The sequence below is a fragment of the Syngnathoides biaculeatus genome, chromosome 23 (genome assembly GCF_019802595.1).
Source record: "Syngnathoides biaculeatus isolate LvHL_M chromosome 23, ASM1980259v1, whole genome shotgun sequence".
Lineage (NCBI taxonomy): Eukaryota > Metazoa > Chordata > Actinopteri > Syngnathiformes > Syngnathidae > Syngnathoides > Syngnathoides biaculeatus.
This window is the reverse complement of record NC_084662.1, coordinates 15,024,170-15,047,807: the sequence shown is the minus strand read 5'-3', so window position 1 is coordinate 15,047,807 and position 23,638 is coordinate 15,024,170. Positions and strand designations below refer to the sequence as shown.

At 43.3% G+C, this 23,638-nt stretch overlaps 1 protein-coding gene across 4 annotated transcripts in view; it reads left to right on the top strand.

The window, feature by feature from the left end:
• Positions 1–23,638, top strand: part of LOC133496645 (cannabinoid receptor type 1A) — a 38,410-nt gene that overhangs the window by 1,939 nt on the left and 12,833 nt on the right. For 3 of the 4 annotated variants that reach the window (XM_061812462.1, XM_061812460.1, XM_061812456.1), the window contains 2 exons: positions 45–115; positions 10,815–10,939. The gene's annotated coding sequence lies outside the window, so the exon portion shown is untranslated. Of the gene's footprint in view, positions 1–44; positions 116–9,161; positions 9,287–10,814; positions 10,940–23,638 lie in introns of those variants that run through there. The other variant, XM_061812457.1, reaches the window with a different exon arrangement.

Genomic DNA, 23,638 nt, shown 5'->3' with positions numbered 1-23,638 from the left:
ATTGAAATAGTCACGATAGATAATGCCATTTTTTTTTTTATTAGACTTTTTGGGCTCAGCGGCTGGGCGGGGGCTTGTCACTTGGGAGCTCGAGCAACTGCCTGTTTGCCTAACGGTAAGTGCGCCCTGCAGCAGAACAATTAAATGTTTTTTTCATTACCTGGCAGAAGGTACAACAAACTGTGCGTCCACCTTTTGGTATTTATATAACAGAATAAGTCGTGACTTCCTGTGATGATATCCGCTTTAAATTTCACGACGAGATGAGATCCTTATTTCTATTTGATACTTTGTGATATTTTTGTTTGTGCATTAAGACAAGGAAGCACTCAGAGATCTTATATTGTTTGTTCATGTGAGAGAAGTACAATGCATTTTAATCATAATACATAATACAATAATGCAATCGTCAGTTACAGTTGAACCCCACAAGTCAATACTTGGGTAATAGGTCGACTGAAATGTTCTTAACGTGTCATAACGTGAGTGCGTTATAATTCGAGACTTTACGTGTATTTTTTTTTTTTTTTTATGGTGCCACAGAAGTGAATGAAATGAGAAAAACTGTAATGATAACCATCCGTTGGTATTCTGTATTGTTTGTATTTTTTAACCTTGCACGGCAGGAATGTTGGTTTTTTTGGGAGGACGGGGGGCGGTAGATGCTAATAATATGACATAAAATTCTTCAAATATTGCCTTTGCAATAAAAAAAATAAAGTTTAGGAGGCAAGTTGGAACTTGGAAAAAAATAATTAAAGGAGAAGTCTGGTAGTTTGGATTAACAATGGATCCAATAGGTCATGTCATATGTACTGTACCTTGAAAATTTGATGTTAATCCTCTCTCATTTAATGATGTTTTGAGAAGATTATTATATGGCAATGACGAATTTTCATGGGTGCCGCCATTTTGGCGAGTCACATGACCTACGTGTGCGGATGTGACGTAATAGGCCCGGCAACGAAGGCTCGCTTACGTTGGCGTTGCCAGCGCTGATTTATCTGATTTATCCTCATCTGACGAAGAAATTGCAGTATTGGTTGATCAGGAAGACGGAGGAATACGTCCATACAGATTTGAAGCTGTGGCTGTAAATAATGTTGAAAGTTCGGATAGTTCTTCGGGCGGAAATGACGAGGGGTCTGACTACTGGGCCGACGCGCCGGACGTTAAGTGCGTAAACGAAGGCTCGGTTACATTCCTACACAATCATGGACAGCGCTGATTTCTCAGATTTATCCTCATCTGATGAAAAACGCGAGTCGGCCGACGCCCGGGACACACCAGTCATCCATCCTATCGATTTTGGAAGCCGTTTAGGCGAGTCAGCGGAGGACTGCACTGAGGACACCACTGGTGGCCATGAAGGATGGTCGAGCCCATCAGTGAAAGGTGTAGGCCCAATATTGTGGGAAAGGTTGTTTTAGCCAACAGGGTGGCCGGGGTCCAAGTGAGAAAGAAATGAGCTTTGCTACAGTAGCTCAGCTGGTAAAGCAGTTCTGAGGACTCGGGTTTGATTTTTGTGGAGTTTTCTGTGTGGAGAATTGTGGAGTTTGCATGTTCTCCCCGTGCCTGCGCAGGTTTTCTCCGGGCACTTCGGTTTCCGGTCCTTAAATGATTCTTTCTTTCTCCAACTGGGCAGAACGTGCCACCGAACATTTCGCGGATTATTTCTATCCGAATTATGGCAAAATTTCGCGATACAGTAAGGCACTTTACCGTGTCCGATCGTGGTGGTACCACATGTGAAGAGCTGTAAGAGCCTAAATATAATTTTTGTTCTTCAAATATTTTCAGAATAATTAGTGAAATAATTTCAACTAAGTTTTAATTATGTGATATTGTGTATTGATAATTGTTTATTATATGTATGCAGTGGATGATGAGTATATTGTATTTTGTGATATTTAAAATGAGGATTTGCTCGATACATTGTGATGGCGTAATGAACCGGAAGAAGAACGAAGGATAGACAGACAACGTGTGACAGTGGAAATATGGACAGTGGGTCGAAATAGTTTTTTGACCATCATCATCATCATTAACATCCATCATCATCCGCAATCCTCATCATTTTCTTTGTATTTTTGTTCATTGACCTGGATTTCCTGTCCCCATGCGATGTGGAAACAATTTTATTGATTTTTACAGTTTGAATTCGAGTAAAGAGTTTTCTTTAACCAAACCAACTGCGTCATGGATTACTTTTGTTTCCTCTTTTTTTGGTGCAAGTAAAGAAGGAATGATGCGTCGAGATTAGCCCGTTTAGCCTGTGCATGTTCAAAACTTTTTTTCCAGACCGGCGTTCTCCGCCGATTCCCAGCGATCATTGAGGTTCACTAGCGTTCAAACAACGCTCTTCTGGCGCTATCACGGCGACCATGGGAGACTGCCAACGTTTCCTCAAACGGTATAAAACGCTGACCAGAACGTCATGGTGTGACGGGGCCATAATACGTCACATCCGCGCACGTAGGTCATGTGACTCGCCCATGAAGATTCGTAATTGCCGATTAAAAATCTTCTCAAAACACCATTAACTGATAGAGGATTAACATCAAATTTTCAAAGTACAGTACATATGACATGACCTATCGGATACATTGTTACTCCACACCAGTGGACTTCTCCTTTAACTACAAAGTAATAACATTTACATGATTTCTGTCGGAAAGAAAATGTTACTGTTAGAACAATTTCTAAATCAACAGTCATCTCGTGTTTTGAAGATGTACTTTTAATTTGTAACAGAGAAATAGTTGGTGTCAGTGGGGTCAAATAGATGTTTTTTTTTTTTTTTTTGTTTACTTTTAATGGCACTGTTTACATCAGTAAAACGTCTTCAAACGTTTAATTTTACAGGAGCTGTACAGCAGTAAAGATGACCCCCTTTCCATTTTCAATTTTCCCTCATTGTAGCTGTCGGCAATTGCGTCTATTAATTACGGCTACACCCGCGAAAGTAATTGAAGAGACTTGGGAGCGTGTAACAGTGTGGTAGTCGCCGTCCAGGTAGGCCACAAATCCAAGCCGTCGCGGGAATAAATTGATTTCAAACGACCCGCGAGTTAAGTGCCGTTTATTATTTGGAGAACAAAGTTGGAAAGTAATATATGGCGTGTTTGGCCCCAAACAATAATGTACATTCTTAATGCGCGCCCAAGTTAATGGAGTAAAGACACGCTTGAGTTTTTTTCCCCTCTACACTTGCCCGCGGGGTGAAAACAAATTGCCTCTCAACAAACTTGAAGGTGGGAGGAAAGCAAACTTATCTCAAACGATTTCAAGTTGATTACATAAAGGGGGGGGGGGGGGCTCATTTGGAGGCCGGCGCTTGTCGCCTGTCACAGCAAAATAAAACATTCAAGAGAAACTCAATAACAAATGCTGACCTTTTCCAAATGAATGGAGCCGCTGACTTCCCGGCGACTTTGAATGCGTGACACACGTTTGGAAAGCCCTGTAGCTCAGTGGTTAGAGCACTGGTTTGATAAACCAGGGGTTGTGGGTTCGTATCCCACTGGGGCCTCCACTCCCTGAGAAGGGTTGCGTCAGCAAGGGCATCCGGCGTAAAAATTGTGCCAAACATATGTGCGTTCATCTGAGATGACACGCTGTGGCGACCCCGAAAGGGACAAGCCGAAAGAAACTTACTTTACACACGTTTGGAAAGCGATGCCAAGAAAAGGGTTGGTGTTTGAATGATTGTTTGGAGAGAATTTCAAAATAAAATATGTTTGAAACATAGAAATGATAGAGTGGTTGTGTTCAAAAATAAAAAGTGTTTCAAACTTTGGGGGAAAGTTTAAAAAAATTGTCTATCATTTCGCGGTGTGCTTGAGCTCTTTTTTTTAATCCATTTTTTCCCAAGGAAATATTTGAATCATAGAAACTTTAATCCCGATGATGCCGATGTTTTAAAAGAGGCATATGAACTTTTTTTTAACAATGTATGACAGTTCCTAGATGTCTTAGTAAAAGGTCTGCATTATTCTTATGCCAGAATATTACAATAAACTGTGCAAAAACATCAAATTTTTTTTTTTGTCTCACTATCTGAAGTCAAATCAGACTAAAGCTCTCCTGTTTCGGGTCAGTCAGGATCACCACGATTATTTAATTTTGTCAAATGCCACAATAATCCATCCATCCATTTTCTTTGCCGCTTATCCTCACGAGGGTCGCGGTAGTGCTGGAGCCTATCCCAGCCGTCAACGGGGTACACCCTGAACTGGTCGCCAGCCAATCGGAGGGCACATGGAGATAGACAGCAGTTGCACTCACAATCACACCTAGGGGCAATTTAGTTGCTCCCCTGTGCCGCCAGGCCACAATAATGAGCGAGAGAATTTCTCAGACAATTCGATATTATTTTTGGTAAAGTCAAAGGTTTACATCACAGGTGTCAAACTCAAGGCCCGGGGGCCAGATCTGGCCCGCCACATGATTTCATGTTGCCCGCAAAGCCAAATTTAGAGTGTCAATTTCCATGATTCTTGTAAAAATCTGTACCAAAATTTCAAATTGTCATATAACATAAATGATAAAGTTGAGATATTACAAGCATTTTTGTGTTACCGATCGTGAATGGCTTGATTTCTGATTCCAAAACTAGTTCAGAAATTGATGATCTAAATATGACGAGATGATTAAATATTTTTGTTCCACAGTCATAACGGCCCCCTGAGGGACACCAGAACAACGATGTGGCCCGCGAGAAAAATTAGTTTGACACCTTTGGTTTACATACACAAAAAGTACTGTCTTTACATGGGGAAGTCCACATAATTATGTCGTGGCTTTAGAAGCTCCTATCAACATTTAATTAATTGCACACCTGGGTACGTATTTCAGGCCTAACCCTCAAACATTCTACTTCCTTGTTTGAAATCACAGGAAAATAAAAATAAAAAATCAGACACGAAATCAGAGAAAGAATTGTGGAGCTCCACAAGTCCCGCTCATCCTTGGGTGCAATTTCCAGATACTTGAAGGCACCGCCTTCATCTGTTCAAACAATTATATGCTCATCACAATAGAGTCCGAGTTGTCTGAGAGACATAATAAATTGCTAACCAAGGTTCCCATAAAACTCCCCTTTGCGGTTGGATTGTCTGGAATGATTATTCCTTCCGAACACAACCTACCACAGTAATTAGCCCCCGCGCCACTTGTAATTAATCCATTTGCCATCATTTGAAGGTTAGATGCAAAAACTTGTGGGGTAGAAACTTTAGTGTTTACCGATAAGACCTTGATTGTGTACAGACTGAACAGGGGGGGAAAAAAGACCTGTGAGAGTTGTTGCAATGAAATGAATATTTTCAAACATGCAGGTCAAGCCCCTGAGGATGCAGCATGAAAAATACATTTTGTCCGTCCTCTCGACCATTTGTGGCAGGAAAATTGGATATTTCTAGATCCCATTTAAGTCCGGCCTGGCACTTTGCTTCTTCTCTAACGTTTGGCACCAAACCAGGAAAAACGAATGTAATAGTTTTTTGTTTTTTTTTTTCCAAATGTAATATCTTTTGTTGATCCATTTTTTCAAGTCTCAACTAAACATCGGATCTTTTTTTGTGCAGCAAACAACCCTGAAGAGTAGATGCAGACACTAACACTTATTTATATTTCATTTATGAGGCGTCCTCACTGATCCACAAATTAATATAGAGTCCCAATAAATCTATAATACAATATCGACCACAGGTGTCAAACTCAAGGCCCGGTAGCTAGATTCGGCCCACCGTATCATTTTAGGTGGCCCACAGACCCAAATCAATTTATACGATTCTTGCAAAATCTGTACCAAAATTTCAAATTGGCGTTATCATAAATGATGAAAGTTAGATATTATGAGCATTTTTTGTGTTACTACTTGAAAAACACATTGCCCTTGATTTTTGACTCCAAAATGAGTTCATAAATTGATAAATGTAAATATGATTAGACAATGAAACATTTTTATTGTCTCACAGTCGCAACGGCCCTCCGAGGGAAGCCGGAACGACAATGATGCCCGCGAGAAAAATGAGTTTGACACCCCGTTAACCCATTTGTGGGCAGCGTCCCATTTTTGGGACATCATGATTTTCATGCATTATATCCTTCAGTATATCAAAATATTTAAGTGTTTTAATCTGAAGCCATAATTCGGTATTAGGAGAGGATAACTCATCGGTTAAAGTTAGCAGTTAGATTTTTGGGACGAGATTATAAATTCGTGAAGTTATCATATAAGTTAACCATAAACGAAGTGTTATTTCCTTGATTGTGGCCTGTTAGGAAACTTTTTATCTCAATAAGGCAAAAAATTGCCACGCTGCCCATGAATGGGTTAAAGTTGGTGATCCTCAGTCGCTATGGCGATGATGGAAATTGTATTATCCTTTTCGCAAGCGACTGCAGCATCTCAGCAAAATGGGACATGAAAACCGTCAGACTTATCGATGATACAGTTTTAAAAGATTGCACTTGACTGTTTTGTCTGGTGTGGCAGAGAACTATGTTAGACTAGTACAGGACATGTATGAGGGCAGCGGAACAGTGGTGAGGTGTGCCGTTGGTGTGTCAGAAGAATTTAAGGTGGAGGTGGGACTGCATCAGGGATCCGCACTGAGCCCCTTCCTGTTTGCGGTAGTAATTGATGGGCAGACAGACGAGGTTAGACTGGATTCCCCTTGGACCATGATGTTCGCAGATGATATTGTGATCTGCAGTGAAAGCAGGGAGCAGGCGGAGGAACAGTTAGAAAGATGGAGGTCACGCACTGGAAAGGAGAGGAATGAAGATTAGCTGAAGTAAAACGGAATAGATGTGCATGAATGAGAGGGGGCGAGGGGGGAAGAGTGAAGACGAGATAGCGAGGGTGGACGACTTCAAATACTTGGGGTCAACAATACTGAGCAATGGAGAGTGTGGTAGAAGTGAAGAAACGGGTCCAAACGGGGTGGAACAGTTTGGAGAAGGTGTCTGGTGTTCTATGTGACAGAAGAGTCTCCGCTAGGATGAAGGGCAAAGTTTATAAAACAGTGGTGAGCCATGATATACGGATGAGAGACTCTAGCATGGCGCTAGTGTTTGCGGACTTGGTTAGAAGCCACAGTGCACGGCAGTAACATTAAACTCTTTCTTTGTACCGAAACTTAGAACCAGGTGCGCTAATGCTGGCGCCGCGCTAAGGGCAGCGCCCCATCACTGCATAAACCGACGGTGGCACTGAAAAAAAAGCAGGAAGCAGAACTTGAGGTAGCAGAAATGAAGGTGTTGAGGTTCTTGTTCGGAGTGAGCAGGCTGGATAGGATTCGAAATGAGCTCATTAGAGGCACAGCCAAACTCGGATGTTTTGGAGACAAGATTCGAGAGAGCAGACTTCGATGGTTTGGACATGTTCAGAGGCGAGAGAGTGAGTATATTGGTAGAAGGATGCTGAGGATGGAGCTCCCAGGCAAAAGAGCGAGAGGAAGACCTAAGACAAAGGTGGATGGATGTTGTGAGGGAGGACATGAGGACAGTTAGAGAGGAAGATGCACGAGATAGGCTAAGATGGAAAAAGAAAAAGATGAAACGCTGTGGCGATCCCTAACCGGACAAGCCGAAAGAAAAAGAAGAAGAAGTGGTGAAATTTGGCCACAGGAAAGACTGTTACAAGATAAATGTTCGTCATTAAATGTAGGTTGTTTTTTTTTTAAATGCCTGTCGACCATTTATTGCCAACACGCACCATTTCATTAGGAATGGTTTAAATCTCCACATTGAAGTCATCAGATGTGCCCACTGCCAGAACGAATGGCACGGCATTAAAAAAAAAAAAAAAAAGGAGTGAAATTGCAAAATTAGTCTCAAATAGGGAGATAAACATTGCCGTTTGCACCGTTTGACAAGTCCATGGGACAAGGGTCACGTTCTGTCCTGGGGGTGGGCTTTGGATTAGTCATCAAATTGAAACGCACTGCACAAGATGTCTGCCTCTCGCTCAAGATGCAGCATTTGCAATCAAGGTCAGGTTTTATGGCTCGGTCCGAATATAAAGTGCCCCCCCCCCCCCCTCCTGGTGAAAGTGTTTCTCATTCATGGCAGCAATTTGCCCTGTTTGTCATTAGAGCCATTAGAGATAATAGAATGGCTAAAAATGGGCACTTGGCGGGTGACAGAGCAATGGCGCCAACGTGCTGTTTTTTTCTTTTTTTTTTAATCAAATGATTCCTTGTCTGCATGTTAATTATTCTCATATCAAAGCAGAATTCAGAATTGCTGTGTTCCCCTCCTCCCCACCCTCACCCCAGTCCCTCTTCTCCTTTAACCAAAAAATGACCTGAGCCGTCCTCAAACGTTTTAAACATCATTACGAAATCATAAAAAGCTGTTAAGTGATAAGCCGCCGGCAAATTCCTACCTAGGCTGAATATTGAATATGTGACAAAAAGCCCTCCCATAATAATGCGAGATCCCCGAAGTCAAGCAAATGCGGTCCTCATTGCTCCCGGCTCCATATTTGGCAAGCGGAAGAAAGTTGATTTCTTTATTGAACAGCAGAGTAGAAAGGAACAGCTAAAATTGGGTACAAGGCTCGGATTTTTAACCCCCCCCCCCCAAGAAATAACAGAAATTGAACTAATCCAAATTTATGTAGTAATAAAATCTTTAAGTCTACAAGCCACGTTTCAACTGCCACACGAGTGTACGATTTTACAAAGTTAAAATCGGCCATCATCTGGGGCGCTTATCCTCACAAGGGTCGCGGGAAAAGAAGTTCAATCATTAAACCAAAAAAATTGTTTGCTCAGGCTTAACTTGCGATTGGCTGGCAACCAGTTCAGGGTGGACCCCGCCTCCTGCCCGGAGACAGCTGGGGTAGGCTCAAGCACTCCCGCGACCCACGTGGGGATAAGCGGCTCAGATAATGGATGGATGGATGCTCACTTTCGACCTGAGTTTCAATTAAATTCAATTAAAAATGCTGAATTTCAATCGGGCCAAACGGCAAACCGAATCAGCCTTTCGGATCCGGCTGACTTCTTTTCCGTCACCTGCCGGTCCAGTTGGCTCAAAGCGCCTCTAATGTCAGCATAACTTTTTTTTTTTTTTTTCCATTTCTCCCCCCCCCTCAGAACAGGTTCACGCTGTTCTCCACAGGGATGCGTTTGATTTCTGGAAGCCCGGCCACTCCGCGGCTCCCAGACACGCTAATGACACGGCCCGCAGTCGTCGGCGGGTCTCTTTGATACGCCGCGGAAATCTGGGAAAAGCATTTAGCCGTCAGCGTTGCGCTTCTCGGATGCCGGTGTGTGTTGTTTTTTTCTTCTTCTTTTTTTAAGAGACCTTTTTGATTGCGGCAGTCCGGAAAAAGACAAAAACAGAAAACAGATGATGGCTGAGTGATACGTTAGAAGAACTCAAAGGGAGATTGGACGCTCCAGACAAAACCAAACCTACATTTTCTTGTAAACGCCTCCCACGACGTGAAATTAAATCAATTCAATATTTTGATACTCAAAGTGCAAAATCTCCCCTCTGCATGACTTTCTTGTTGGCTTATTTCTCGAGAAAGCCTGCCCATAATCAGAACTAACAAACAATACTAGCATATAGTCTAGTATGTATCTATAGTATAGTATATGTTGAATGTCCAAAATAAAATAGTTTTTCGTTGATTTTTTTTGCACTTGGGCCTTCGAATCGTTATGTTTGAGGAATACAGCAAGTGGTTTGATCATTTGTTCAATACCGCAGTACCGTTTTGTAGTAGAAGAACTACAGCTTGCTATTGAGGCAAAATTGTGCAGGAGTTAACCATTGAGTGCGACTAGTACAACTTGTTGTATCCAATTCTACTCGCTAACATCTAGCTAGTAGTACTAGTTGTGCGCGGGTCTCAACTACCGTAATTCCCGGCCTGCAGAGAGCACATGGTTATAAGCCTCACCCAGTACATTTGTAAAGGAAATATTTGGTACATACATAGGTCACAGCTGTGTAAAAGCTGCAAGTGCCATCGTTGAAACCCAAGATATTTACAAAAACTGTACACAGAGAGTTTAACACTGGCGCCGCCACGCTAATGCTAATGCTAGCGCTGCGCTAACAGGGCCGGTTAAAAAAATATATACTGGTAAAAATCGCCGAGACACGGCAGTAACAAGCTAAGGCAGCGCTAACAGGGCCGGACCGGTAAAAGTCACTTCCTCGGCACATATATTCCACCAGTCTCACTCTTACTTTTTCCGCTCAAGTGCCCCCATGCGGCCGTTAGGAAAAAATGCACAAATTAACCGCATCCCCGCATACACCGCAGAGTTGAAAGTGGGTAAAAAAAGTCGCGGCTTATAGGCCGGAAATTACAGTACTACATTTTTTCCTCAATAGTAGCATGTATTTGTTCTTGTGTACTTAATTGTCTTACTACTGCGGACAAAGCGAGTACGAATACAGACACAGTTGCATTTTGACTAAAGGCTCCAATTTCATACCATTGACCAACTTTATACAACAAAAATATTATTCAACACCTTTTGGGGATATACTGAGAAGACTTTACTGTATTCATGTGTTTGATAGTTCGTCCCATTCAATGAAGGAATCGAATAAGGAACTGTGGCTCTCCTTGTCCACATGTGAGAGCGTTACAGTTTTTTAATTGCACCATTTCTTTTTTTATCAGAACATTACTCGTACCTCACACTTTGGCAAAGAAAAAAAAAAAAATCGACCTGGTAGTAGCTTGTAATGTACCTTTTTTTTTTGTACTATGCAGTAAAAATGACCAACAGGAGGTTTCTATGAATTTTTAAATATATTGTTTCACGTTGCAGGTTCCACTGTACAGATGCTGAAAGAGAAAGAAGAAAGACCATTGGCCCCAAGATGGTGCCCTGAGAGACCCCATTGTTGAGATTCTGGACAGAGATGCCCTTTTTGTGATGCGGTCAGATGTGAGGTGAGTGGAATGACGATACATAAAGTTTTGTTGCATGAAGTACTGCAGAACAAACATATTTGAGCAGCGTGAGACCTTGATTGTTGTCCAGAAGGTCTTTTTTCGAAGCAGATGGTCACAGACAATGACCAAAATGAGCCCAAATTACCACAGCTGGACTGCGTTGTATATCGTGAATCATTCACACCCAAATTAATATGCTACCGATAGTTTGTTGTTTGTTTCTTTTGAAAAACTCAGCGTCCAATACATTTCCGGGCTTCAGATTAGACTTTTTTGGACCATTTGGCTCAAAGGCGTGAAACCTCTAATGGGCTGAAATGCAAATTAGATGGAGAATATTTCGACACAGCTGCTGTTCGGGGGATGTTTTTAATTTATTTTTTTATTTTTATTTTTTTATCCTCGAGCAGAAAATCATATTGATGAGAGCGGGAGTATATAATTGATGCCATCGTACTGGGGAAAAGCAAATAACACGCTTTATTTTGGAAATGAGACCAAGTAATTTGAACTCTTCGGGATCTGTCTGCGTCTGAATTTTTTTTTTTTACATTTTTACCTGAGGGGGTCTACTAATGATTTTTTTTTTTTTTTTTTGTTACTTTTATAAATTGACACTCACCGCCACGGTATTGGGTACACCTACACAAGGTAATAAGAACTCATACAAGACCAGAATCAAACAATTCTGCTTTTACAAAAATAACTTCACGGTGCACGCGTCTCACGCGGCGCCGAAAAAGTACACTCGCGATAAATAATAAACATTGCGACTGGGCTGGCGCACCTCATAAATATTGCGCGTGAGATTTGTGACCGTAATGAATGCGCGGGGTTCCGTACGGGCGCCGAGAGTCCAATCCGTTTGTTCTTCAAGGACATTTTAAATTGGTTTCACATTTTCATTATTGTTTGCATCCTGAGTGGATTCAGAGGATGAAAGGAAAGACAGTAAAAAAAAAAAGATAATGGCCAAAATACTGGGGTCAGGCATACAATATGACAAAAAAATGTATGCTTGGGTGAGATTAATAATACCCAAGTGTGATTGTGAGCGCGACTGTTTGTCTCGATGTGCCCTGCGATTGGCTGGCAACCACTTGAGGGTTTGCCCCGCCTCCTGCCCGTTGGCAGCTGGGATAAGCTCCGGCACTCCCCGTGACCTTCGTGAGGATAAGCGGCTAAGAAAATGGATGGGCTCATTTTTTGAGCTTCAGTCAAACGAGCTTCGTTAGAAGTCAAGCATCAGGGAATCAATCCATGCGACAATGAACCTTTCCGACCTGTCGATCACTCTTATAATAATAGCCAATCAGGTAGCCGCATTGCCTTAACCCCTGTGTTGCCACACCCCTCTCGCCATATTGTCCCACAAGCAATGCTGGTTGTCAGTAGCGTGCGCTTGGAAAAGTTAATGTGACAAAGAAAGTGGTCCTCAGATGCCCGGTTGATTCATTTTCCAACGCATAAAACACAGTTCACAACATATTTCCGATGGATTAAGACTCGTGGAGGAGCACGCAGACAATTAAATGTGGACAATATCATTGACATTGCGTCCAGCTCCGTTCAAAATCTTAATTCCGTGTACATATCCTTGCGTGAAATAGTTGAAACCTCTCTGTAGAACCCTCTTGGACAAGTCTGGCGCATTTGGCACAAAAACATACCGCAATATTATCTGGAATACGCGACAGAGAATCCACTTCAAACATGTGCTGTTCAATCGCCATTTTGGAAGCTTGTGGGACATGGCTTAAGGTCGCCATCGGAAAGGTCCATCGCAATCACGTGAAAGTCACGTCCTTTTTCTTTTAACTTTTTCTTGATGACACTTTCCAACTCTCAAGTCTAGTTTGCGTCCCTCTAACTCCTGAAGATGTCCAAACAGTCCCAGAATGGCGGTGCCCAAAGCCTTCAGACCTTATCTTTCCTGACTCCCTAATTTCCCCCCCCCCATCCCCGTCTTTGTTTCCCACTTAGTGTTCCCCAAATAAGCACCTTTCAACATTTTCCTCATCAACCTTGTCACGCCTCCTCCTCAGCCGTCACAAGTTAGCCAGATTTACCGTGCATACGTTCAGGCAGTGACGGGGAAGACGACGGCCTTTCCTCCCTTTTGGAGCTCGTCCATCACCTGACTCCCACCGAAATAAACAACCGCCACAATATTTCCCAAAAAAAAGCATTCCGAAGACTTCTCTTTCACTTAGTATCATCATCTGTATGTTTCCTATTTATCGGTTTACATATCTCTTCCGTCCCACCACTCAGTGGCGTCGAATCGCCGTTTTTGTCCGGTCAGGACTCATAAGCAAATTAAATGCTTCAGGCGGGTTGTTTTCTTCTTCGTCAATTAGTAATGGAGCACGTTCACTTGCCCTTTTGTAGTTGAAGTCGGCGCCGCGGTAATTACAAACATTTATGGAGTTAGGGATACGCATATTAAAAGGGAAATATCAACTTTGTTCACTTCCATTGGTCTGAATTATATCTTGGATAACACCAAATTTACAGGATTAGCATTCCAGCCCCATTGATTTCGATGATCCGCAATCGTGCGTTGTTGTTTAATGTCTAAAGGTCAAGTGTCATTCCTATAAACATTCTAAAAATGATATTGAAATGAAAAATACATATGACATTATTCACTTCGATGTCTTTACGAAAAAATAATGAGCAGAGAGCGTGTCATCTGTGTAAAAAGTTTTCCTAGTGTCATTCGACATCCAAGTGGTCGCCATATTGACTGCATCTACTGCCCGTGACATCACACTGGACATTCGCCATTGAAAACATGCTGCGGCCCCGACTATGGGACACGCCCCTTCAGACACGGAAGCTCTTTTTGAAGAAGAGAACATCTCACAATCGAGTCAAGTGACTGGGGCAATATTACCCTATCGTTTCGAGCCATATTTAGATGATATACGGATCACTTCTAACGAACGACAGACTCCCAGACAGTATGTATGAGGCAGCCCGGCTTAAGCTGTGCTCCTCCGCCACCTACTACGGGACACGGAAGCTCTTTTCAAAGAAGAGAACATCTTACAATCGAGTGAAGTGACCAGGGCAATATGACCCAATTGTTTCAAGCCACATTTAGATGATATGCGGCTCACTTCTAACTAACAACAGACTCTCAGACAGTATGTATGTATGAGTTGTCCGCGAGGGACGGCTTTGGCGGCGGCTCGTCCGCCCACCTACTATGGGACATGGAAGCTCTTTTCAAAGAAGAGAACATCTTACAATCGAGTGAAGTGACCGGGGCAATGTTACCCTATCGTTTTGAGCCATATTTAGATGATATGCGGATCAGGCCCAAACCGCATGTGGCCAAACCACCTCCCCGTCCGATCCACCTCCGCGCGGCGTAGATGAGCCACCCCAGCCGAAACCGTGATCGGCGGACACGGCGCCGATGGAGACGTCGACACATTTAGCACCTCTGACTTACGGACGCAGATCATTTGTTACGTTCTGAAAGGATTACGTCCTCCCCACCAACTATTGTTTTTTTTTTTAGTACCTGTATACACACCTACCTGTCATTTGGAACTCACGAAGCTCCCGTCCTTTTCACAATCCGTTTTTCACAACGAACCGGGTCTCTTGGAAACTTATGAAGGGTATCCATCCTCCCGAGTGTTGGAGCAATATCCAGCAATGCAACGAGCATTTTGGCTAACACTTCGAAGAAAAGAACATCTCACAATCGAGTGAAGTGACCAGGGCAATATTACCCTATTGTTTCAAGCTATATTTAGATGATATGCGGATCACTTCTAACTAACGACAGACTCCCCAACAGTATGTATGACAGGATGTAGCATACTCAGCCGCGAGCGATGACAACGCCGTAAAGCGGCCCTGCTCGGCGCCGCGATGAGCCACCCCAGCTTGGCGGTGCGTCCGCCGATCACGGCTTCGGCCGGGGTGGCTCATCGCGCCGCCGAGCAGGGGCCGAAGCTGTGATCGGCGGACGCGGCGCCGACACGCACATCGACACATTTAGCACCCTTGACTTACGTACGCGGATCTTTTGTTACGTTATGAGAGGATTACGTCCCCCGGCCCATCTATTGTTTTTTTTTTAGTATCTCTATACACACCAACCTGTCATTTGGAACCCACGAAGCTCTTGTCCTTTGCACCTGTGCAATCAGTTTTTCACGACAGACCGGGTCTTTCGGAAACTTATGAAGGGCAAATCCATCTTCCCGAGTGTTTGAACAATATTCAGCAATACAACGAGCCAGCATTTTGGCTAACACAAAGGAACAACGGGCTACCTTCCCGCAGGTAATACTGGTATAAAGACACCAGGCTGCCTGACTGGGCTCCTGCTGATAACGTCACTTCCTCCTTCTTGTCGAAAACAAATCCCTCGAGAGGATTTTCATGGCGGGAGTGACAAAAAGCCATATACGTCAAAATCATGTTCTGTGGTGAAAAAATGGATGGGTCCATACGGGCTGCCATTTTTTCATTAATAACATACTAAAAAAAATCATGCATTTTATGACAGTGGACCTTTAAGCACCAAATGTCCCCTTTTTGCCATGTGATGTTCTTAACGTGAATCCCATCTGAAACGGTGAGGCGGGGCAACATCTTATAGTTTAAGGAAGCACACTTTTGTCAATTTTCAGACAGAATGTTAAACGCGAGTTCGCCGACGTGAATCCCAATCAGTTGCTTTAAAGTGAAGCTCGCGCGTTCACCTGAGGTCTCGTCTGCCGACGCAACGGTAGCGAAACTCTTTAAGCCGAAGTTGGTATGCGCTCTGCGTACAGACGTCCTGATAAAATTGACAAAAGGCGCACTTCCTTTCCGCAACATCCACGTTCGCTTTTATTTTTTTCTTTGATGAGATGCAGAGGAGGAAGAGACTTTAATTACTGTTCAGCGAAGATGTGGGGTGCCGCGGCAGCAACAGTCGCAGTAAAATGATTAGAAAAGTTTCATTGAATACATTGGGTTAAATTTGTGCGGGTTTGGAACACAAAGCTGATGCAGAAGAAATTAGATGTGAATAATTTAGCTGCCATAGAAGTTGTACTGGAAGATTAAAAAGAAAAAAGTGTAAAATGAAGCAGTATAGAGAGCACATAAAATGGGACTGTGAATACAGACTGCGGCGCCGGGCCTGTCTGTCTTCATTCCGAGCCATCCAAACGTGTGAACGTACAAGTACACTGTGTGACTGTTCAAGTCCGCGTCTGTCCATCATTTCTGCGGCGCAGCGGGAAATCCTGCTCGCTATTTAAGTCGGACCCAAAGACACGTGGCGGTGCGGGGGAGGCTCATGCGCGCATTTATTGTGTTATTGCCCATTACAGTACTGTAATTTCAGCCCTGCGGTTTATGCGGTGATGCGGTTAATTTGTGCATTTTTTTTTCCTAACGCCCGCAAGGGGGGGCCACTCGAGCGGAAAAGGTAAGCGTGAGACCGGTGGAATATATGTGCCGAGGAAGTGACTTTTACCGGTGTGACGGTCTGAGCGCTCCGGGTGCTGCAAAGTTTCTTTGTGAGTAATGCGTACGCGCGTATATTTTCTAAACTTCCGGCCATTCTGAAACATCCCCGTCCATGCTTCAACGTGTGCCATTCGACAACTTGTCGCCGTGTGTTCACTTCCTCTTTCTGAGAGGAACACAGCGAACGTACATATATGTGTACATCTTTTTATCAACTTTAGTTTTAAGGTTAGGGTAGAGTTAGGTTATAACGTATGTTAGTTCCCTCTATGTTGAAGCGGAACTATGAGACTGGGAGATTTCCCAGTAAGCGTCTGCTACGTACCCAGGTTTCCCCTGTTAGTAAGTCATGCGCATTCACCCCAAGGAGACTTTTCAGCATGGGGGAACTCTCAGACTTTCACAACATCAGTACGGCCCTGTTAACGCTGCGCTACCGTGTTACTGCCGTGTTTTTACCGTTAGTGTTAGCGCATCAGCGTTAGCGCGTTAGCATTAGCGCTAGCGTTCAACTCTCTGTGTAGCGTATTTCTTTGTAAATATCTCGTGTTTCAATGTGGGCACTTTCGGCTTTTACAAAGATGCAGCTTATGTTTGTAGCAAATGTTATTTCCTTTACAAATGTCCTGGGTCAGGTTTGTAATCCGGTGCGCTCTGTAGGCTGGGAATTACTATACTTTTTTTGATGTTGAGGAATTAGAGTAGCGTGTATCTTATTTGGGGGCTCTGGGGGGGTGAGTACGTGCTTACCTTCATTGCTTTGTACCAACCTAATAAAGTCACATTTAAATGTAAATGTTTAGGCATGTGCGCTCGATCAACCAACCAACTGAGCTAGCACCATTACCACCTTCCTCCTTACGCAAAACTCTACCTCCCTTCTTATATACTTAGTATTACTTAATGCAGTATTTCCACCATTAATGTGCACAATAATAATAATAATAATAATAATCCTATGGGTACTGGAAGTAAATTGAAATAATGTGGTTGCGGTGCAGCTGCAAGCACGTGAAAAGCTCTTGTAAGTGGCCATGTGCCAGCCTCCCTGACCCGTTTTTTTCCTCAGACGAACTAATACAGCAAGATTACGGCTCAAACTGGCACTTCAAGGTCATATTTGGAAAAATACCTTTGAGACTCTGGCAGAATGACTCATGTGGAGAGAAAGAGAGAGAACCAATCATAATCCTCGTCTTTAGAAAGAGGAAACCTTTGTGGCTTTTTTTTTTTTTCAAATGTAGCTAAAATTGAAATTATGGAATTGTACAAAAGCAAGTGTTTTATAATTGCACATTTTCTCTCAGTAATGTAATTTGCATTGCAATCATATGAGCTTCTAATTAAATGTGTCTGATTAAGTTTAGAACATGTTAATAAACCGAAATAACAGCAGACAAACGTAAAGAATGGAAATGAGAGCGTAGACGCATGCGATATTTCCGCCGTCACCCTCCGATATCGAACAAAATCACTCCGACTGCCAGTGTGGATTTAACAAGTGGTTGTACTGGTTGCGAGGCTCTCCTGACCGTGACGGTTTGCTGCTGGGGGTGGGGTGGGGGGTCACATCCCCCGTGACGGTGCGGCGACAAAGAGCCCCGCTATTAGCCGGGTTGCAACACGAAGCTGCACCCCTTGTTAGAAGTGGATGTTGTTGCCATGACGCCAGAGCTTCGTAAGTGCTCGGCGGAGCAGACGTTAACTGTTTTCCACCCCCCTTCACCCCCCCACCCATCAACACCGTCTCCTCCCCTTGGTCATCTTCGTCGCCGCGCTGGCCGGTCAACGGCGTGTTCTGAAGCGGAATTTCGTCCGTGTTGTGCAGACAAGACGCGACTTCTTCCCGCCTATCCGGATACCTCCGGGATAATTGGCTCGCAACATCTCGTCGTTATTGGCCTTCTTTTTCTTTCGGCGTGCTTCTCTGTCATCTTTTTTTCCCCCGCGGAAGAAATGATGATGTTTTTCTGTTTTTGTTTGCGCTCAACCTTGGCTGTGTCATTTAGATCCCTCTGTGGTTGTCATGCCAACGGCATATCGAAGGCCTCCGCCGTGCCGACTCGGCGGCGGGTCGGGATGGTCGCGCTTCACAGACGGGCAGGTACGCGCCGGCCGGTCCCCTCGGTCCGACGCCAATTTGCGGCGGCGTCTTTTGGCAGGGATTTGTGACGACAGATTGGGGAGAAATCTTACAACCTCTCTCAAATTATGTATCGACGTACGAGGAGAAACGGCTGACAAACAGTGCCTACGCTCCGTTTGATTTATGAATATACTTACGGTGGTGTCGCTTGATCCTGCGGCACATTAAGAGATCATTTAGGCCCGCTAATGAGTTGAAATTATTCATTAGCAGAGAGGACCTCCATGTCAGTCCAGTCGCAACAGAAAATCCGCATACAAGGCTAACTGAATATTAGATATATTTGAAGGAGTTATGTCATTTTTCCGCAATTCCAAACAGTTCCAAGGTGCCTTAATAAGATATCTATGACATTGTTTGGTAAAAATACACAAATAATAAAGAATTACAGCTAATTTAAAGCTCAACTGACATGAAAAGTATGATTTTGAGTATGTTTTTAATTGGAAAAAAAAAGGCAGCTGGAATGGACCCATCCGTTTTTTCACCGCAAAACATGATTTTGACGTATATGGCTTTTTGTAACTCCCGCCATGAAAATCCTCTCGAGGGATTTGTTTTCGACAAGAAGCAGGAAGTGACGTTATCAGCAGGAGCCCAGTCAGGCAGCCTGGTGTCTTTATACCAGTATTACCTGCGGGAAGGTAGCCCGTTGTTCCTTCGTGATAGCCAAAATGCTGGCTCGTTGTATTTCTGAATATTGTTCGAACACTCGGGAAGATGGATTTGCCCTTCATAAGTTTCGGAAAGACCCGGTCTGTCGTGAAAAACTGATTGCACAGGTGCAAAGGACAAGAGCTTCGTGGGTTCCAAATGACAGGTTGGTGTGTATAGAGATACTAAAAAAAAAACAATAGATGGGCCGGGGGACGTAATCCTCTCATAACGTAACAAAAGATCCGCGTACGTAAGTCAAGGGTGCTAAATGTGTCGATGTGCGTGTCGGCGCCGCATCCGCCGATCACACCTTTGGCCCCGCGATGAGCCACCCCGGCCGAAGCCGTGATCGGCGGACGCACCGCCAAGCTGGGGTGGCTCATCGCGGCGCCGAGCAGGGCCGCTTTACGGCGTTGTCATCGCTCGCGGCTGAGTATGCTACATCCTGTCATACATACTGTTGGGGAGTCTGTCGTTAGTTAGAAGTGATCCGCATATCATCTAAATATAGCTTGAAACAATAGGGTAATATTGCCCTGGTCACTTCACTCGATTGTGAGATGTTCTTTTCTTCGAAAAGAGCTCCCGTGTCAGATGGGGCGTCGGAAAATCCGAAAATCTCTGTTGCTCCTCTCCCATAGCAAGCGCCACTACGTGTTTTCAATGGCGAATGTCGTGGTGTGACATCATGAACAGACGATGCAGGCAATATGGCTACCATTTGGATGTCGATTGAGACTTCCGTAACTTTGCGGATGGATGACACGCTCTCCGCTCATATTTTTTTTTGTATCGACATTGAAATGAATAATCTTATATGTATTTTTTATAACAATATCTATTTTAGAATGTTTCTAGGGATGACACTTGGGCTTAAAGATCCACTTGTCGCTCATGCAAATGCCCTGGACCTGGATCCTTTTTTTTAAGCCAGATCCTTTTTGTGGTGTTATTGGAGAGGCTTCAGAACAGATGTTGGCCCCTCCTCGTCCAGGCTGCAAATTAACGGCGCTAGCACAAAAGCCCCCACTGGCTAATTTGTCGTATCCCCACCACCCATAAAGTAAACAATTGAATGTGTTTTCCCTCCCGCATTTCATTTCATCATTTAGTCGACAAACTCTCCTTTTTTTTTTTTCTTTTCTTAGGTGATTACCTTTTGGCTACGACGCGCCTCGTTCTTCCGACGGCGCTCCTTGACGATGCGTCGCCCGGTCGTAAACGGAGAAACTCAGCTTGGGGGCGGCCATTATGTAAATTAGCCCCACTGTTACATAACAGTGTAGGACACCCATTTTTAGACAATAAAAACAATAAATAATAACTGGGTTGTTTCAATTTGCGCTTGATGGGAGGGCGGGCACTCTAGGGAGCAACTGCAATATTTTATCGCCTCATCATATTCCAACCATCCTTCCATTTTCTTTGCCGCTTATCCTCACGAGAGTCGTGGGTAGTGCTGGAGCCTATCCCAGCTGTCAAGGGGCAGGAGGTGGGGTACACCCTGAACTAGTTGCCAACCAATCGCAGGGCACATGGAGACAGACAACAGTCGCACTCACAATCACACCTTGGGGCAATTTAGAGTGTCCAACAAAGCGTCAGCTCTTCTGGGAGTTGTAGTTTCCAAGCTGCTATGGTTATTTACGTTTTACCCGTTTGAAAACTACATTTCCCAACCAATGAAGGAGACGTCGCTTTTTTTGAAAAATACAGTACGTATTGTCGTTGCGTGCCTGGAGAAGTTACTGAACGATTTCGAATTTTTGATATGAAAAAAAAAATCGACTCAATATGCACTTAATTGCTCTACACAGACAAAACACCTGGTTCAAAATTGTCATATTGAAATATGATCAAAAATTAAAATGAACGTTCAGGAAAAATGTAACAGCCTATTGCATGCATGCATATATTCTTTTACTTATCCATTCATCCAGCTATTTTCTTTGCCGCTTATCCTCAAAAGGGTTGCTGGTTCAAAATTGTCATATTCAAATATGATGAAAAATTAAAATGAACGTTCAGGAAAAATGTAATAGCCTATTCCATGCATAAATATTATTTTTCTTATCCATTCATCCATCTATTTTCTTTACCGCTTATCCTCACAAGGGTCGCGGGGAGTGCTGGAGCCTATCCCAGCTGTCAACGGGTACACCCTGAACTGGTCGCCAGCCAATCGCAGGGAACATTGAGACAGACAACAGTCGCACAATCACACCTAGGGGCAAATTAGAGTGTCCAGTTAACGTTTCATGTTTTTGGGATGTGGGAGGAAACCGGAGTGCCCGGAGAAAACCCACGCAGGCACGGGGAGAAAATGCAAACTCCACACTGGCGGGGCTGGGATTGAACCCGGGTCCTCAGAAGTGTGAGGCCAACGCTTTACCAGCTGCCCCACCGTGCTGCCCTCATTATATTGACACGTGAAATTTATCAATTACATTTGGAATCATATTTTCAAGGTTAATGGGTTTTTCGACTATTGTTGATGTTTGGTAACATAAAAACACTTGCAATACCTCAACGTCATCATTTATGGATATGACAATTTGAAATTTGGGGACAGATTTGAACAGGAATCACGGAAGTTGACGTACATGATTTGCCTTCACGGGCCACGTAAAACGCTTGATTTCTGATTCCAAAAGTAGTTCTAGTGATGAGGTGATGACATATTTTTATGGTTTCAAAGTCATAACGGCCCTGCGAGGGAAACTGAAACTAAAATGTGTTTTTCAGGGGCCCTAAAATCGCCTCACGAGCAATTCTGCCGATCTGCATTGCTACATGTAATGAATCGGGAATGATTTGTGCTTTAAGTGCAATTCATAATGTTGTCTGAAAGATAAATTACAAGAAATTGGACATAAAAAAAAGCATATAAAAAACAGATCAGACACGCAATCAGAAAATGATACTTTTCCTGGTACGTCCCCTACCCAAGGGCTAATTTTCCAAATAAAAAGGCAGCTGACTATACGATCTGACCGCGTTCAACGACTGTAGACAACCACGTCGCGTCTGAGATGTGACGTGATGTGTTCGAGCCCAGATGGAAACGCCGAGTCCATTAACGCACCGGGGCTTCGCTGCAAGGTCGGACGTCCTGGTCTCGCACCTCGCAGAGGATGTGCTGTGCCAGGACATCCTCACCATCTGCGCCCCCTCCCAGCAGGGGAGCGTGGGGGGGCGCACCCTCACGCTCACCCCAAAACCATCACTCACATCTTAAACCCTGTCGCATGCCTCACAGAAATTCTTATTCAACCAGAAAGGCTCTTACCACACCCAAAAATTAAAAACAATAATAGCTTTTAAGACTTTATGAGACACAATGACTTAGTTGAACAGGACGGAGAATAAATGACGTAGCAACGAGCTACAGTTACCCCGTTTCATATACACTGATGGCTCGGTTCACGACCACAATCCGTTTCAGAAAACGGTTCAAGAAGTGATTTGTTGGAAAACCGAATCGATGTTTCTCATTGCAATGAATGGAAAAACAAATAATGCATTCCAAGCCTAAAAAATTGGGCTTTTTAAAGCTTTTTTTCCCAGCTTTTCCTAATAATAAATTGCAGAGTAGAAATACATGTATAGTTTAAATACTTTTTATAATAAAATAATTGAAAATGTCTTTATTTTTTGCTTAAAATGTATGCTTTAGTAGGAGAGTACACTAGCCTGGGAGTGTATTGCACAAAAACATTTTTATTCCAATGTGCTGCATTACTCATTGTATTTATAATGTAGTATTTTAATAAACATTTTTTTTCATGTTAAGAATATTCTCACAAGGACAAAGATATTTTGCAGGGGAAAACCAACTCAGAATCTTTGATCTGGAAATTGAAAAAAATCTTATGAGGAAAACACATTATTTTAAAAGTTTGTCTTTCAGGAAAAAAATGAAATAATATGAAATGACCTTGCAGTTGGTCTATCTATTCTATTGTATTCTACAAAAATACCACGGGGCAAATACAGAAGAAACAAACTGAATTGTATGTAACTCTTAATTATCATTCCTTTTGAATCAGTACATATTAAAAATATCAAAGGCCATGCAAGTATTGTTGTTAACTGACAATAACAGATTAATAGTGTCCTATTTCCACAAAGTTTAACTAGGACTTACCACACTGTTTCTCTCATGCCTTGAAACATTAATCATGCAGTGTCAACATTATATTTGCGCAGAAACGTTGAGATGACTGTAATCAGTCCCGCAAGGTGAACTGCAGTATTTGCTCTTGAGTTTAAAAAAGCTGCCGTTAATGCAACTTGCGCATGGATGAGCAGGCGAGACCTTGAAGTGAAGAGTACTGAAGCGATTCAGCTTTGGTGTAAAGAGAACACAACGTTGCGGTGGACTGAGGACGGGAGGGGCTCTCGGA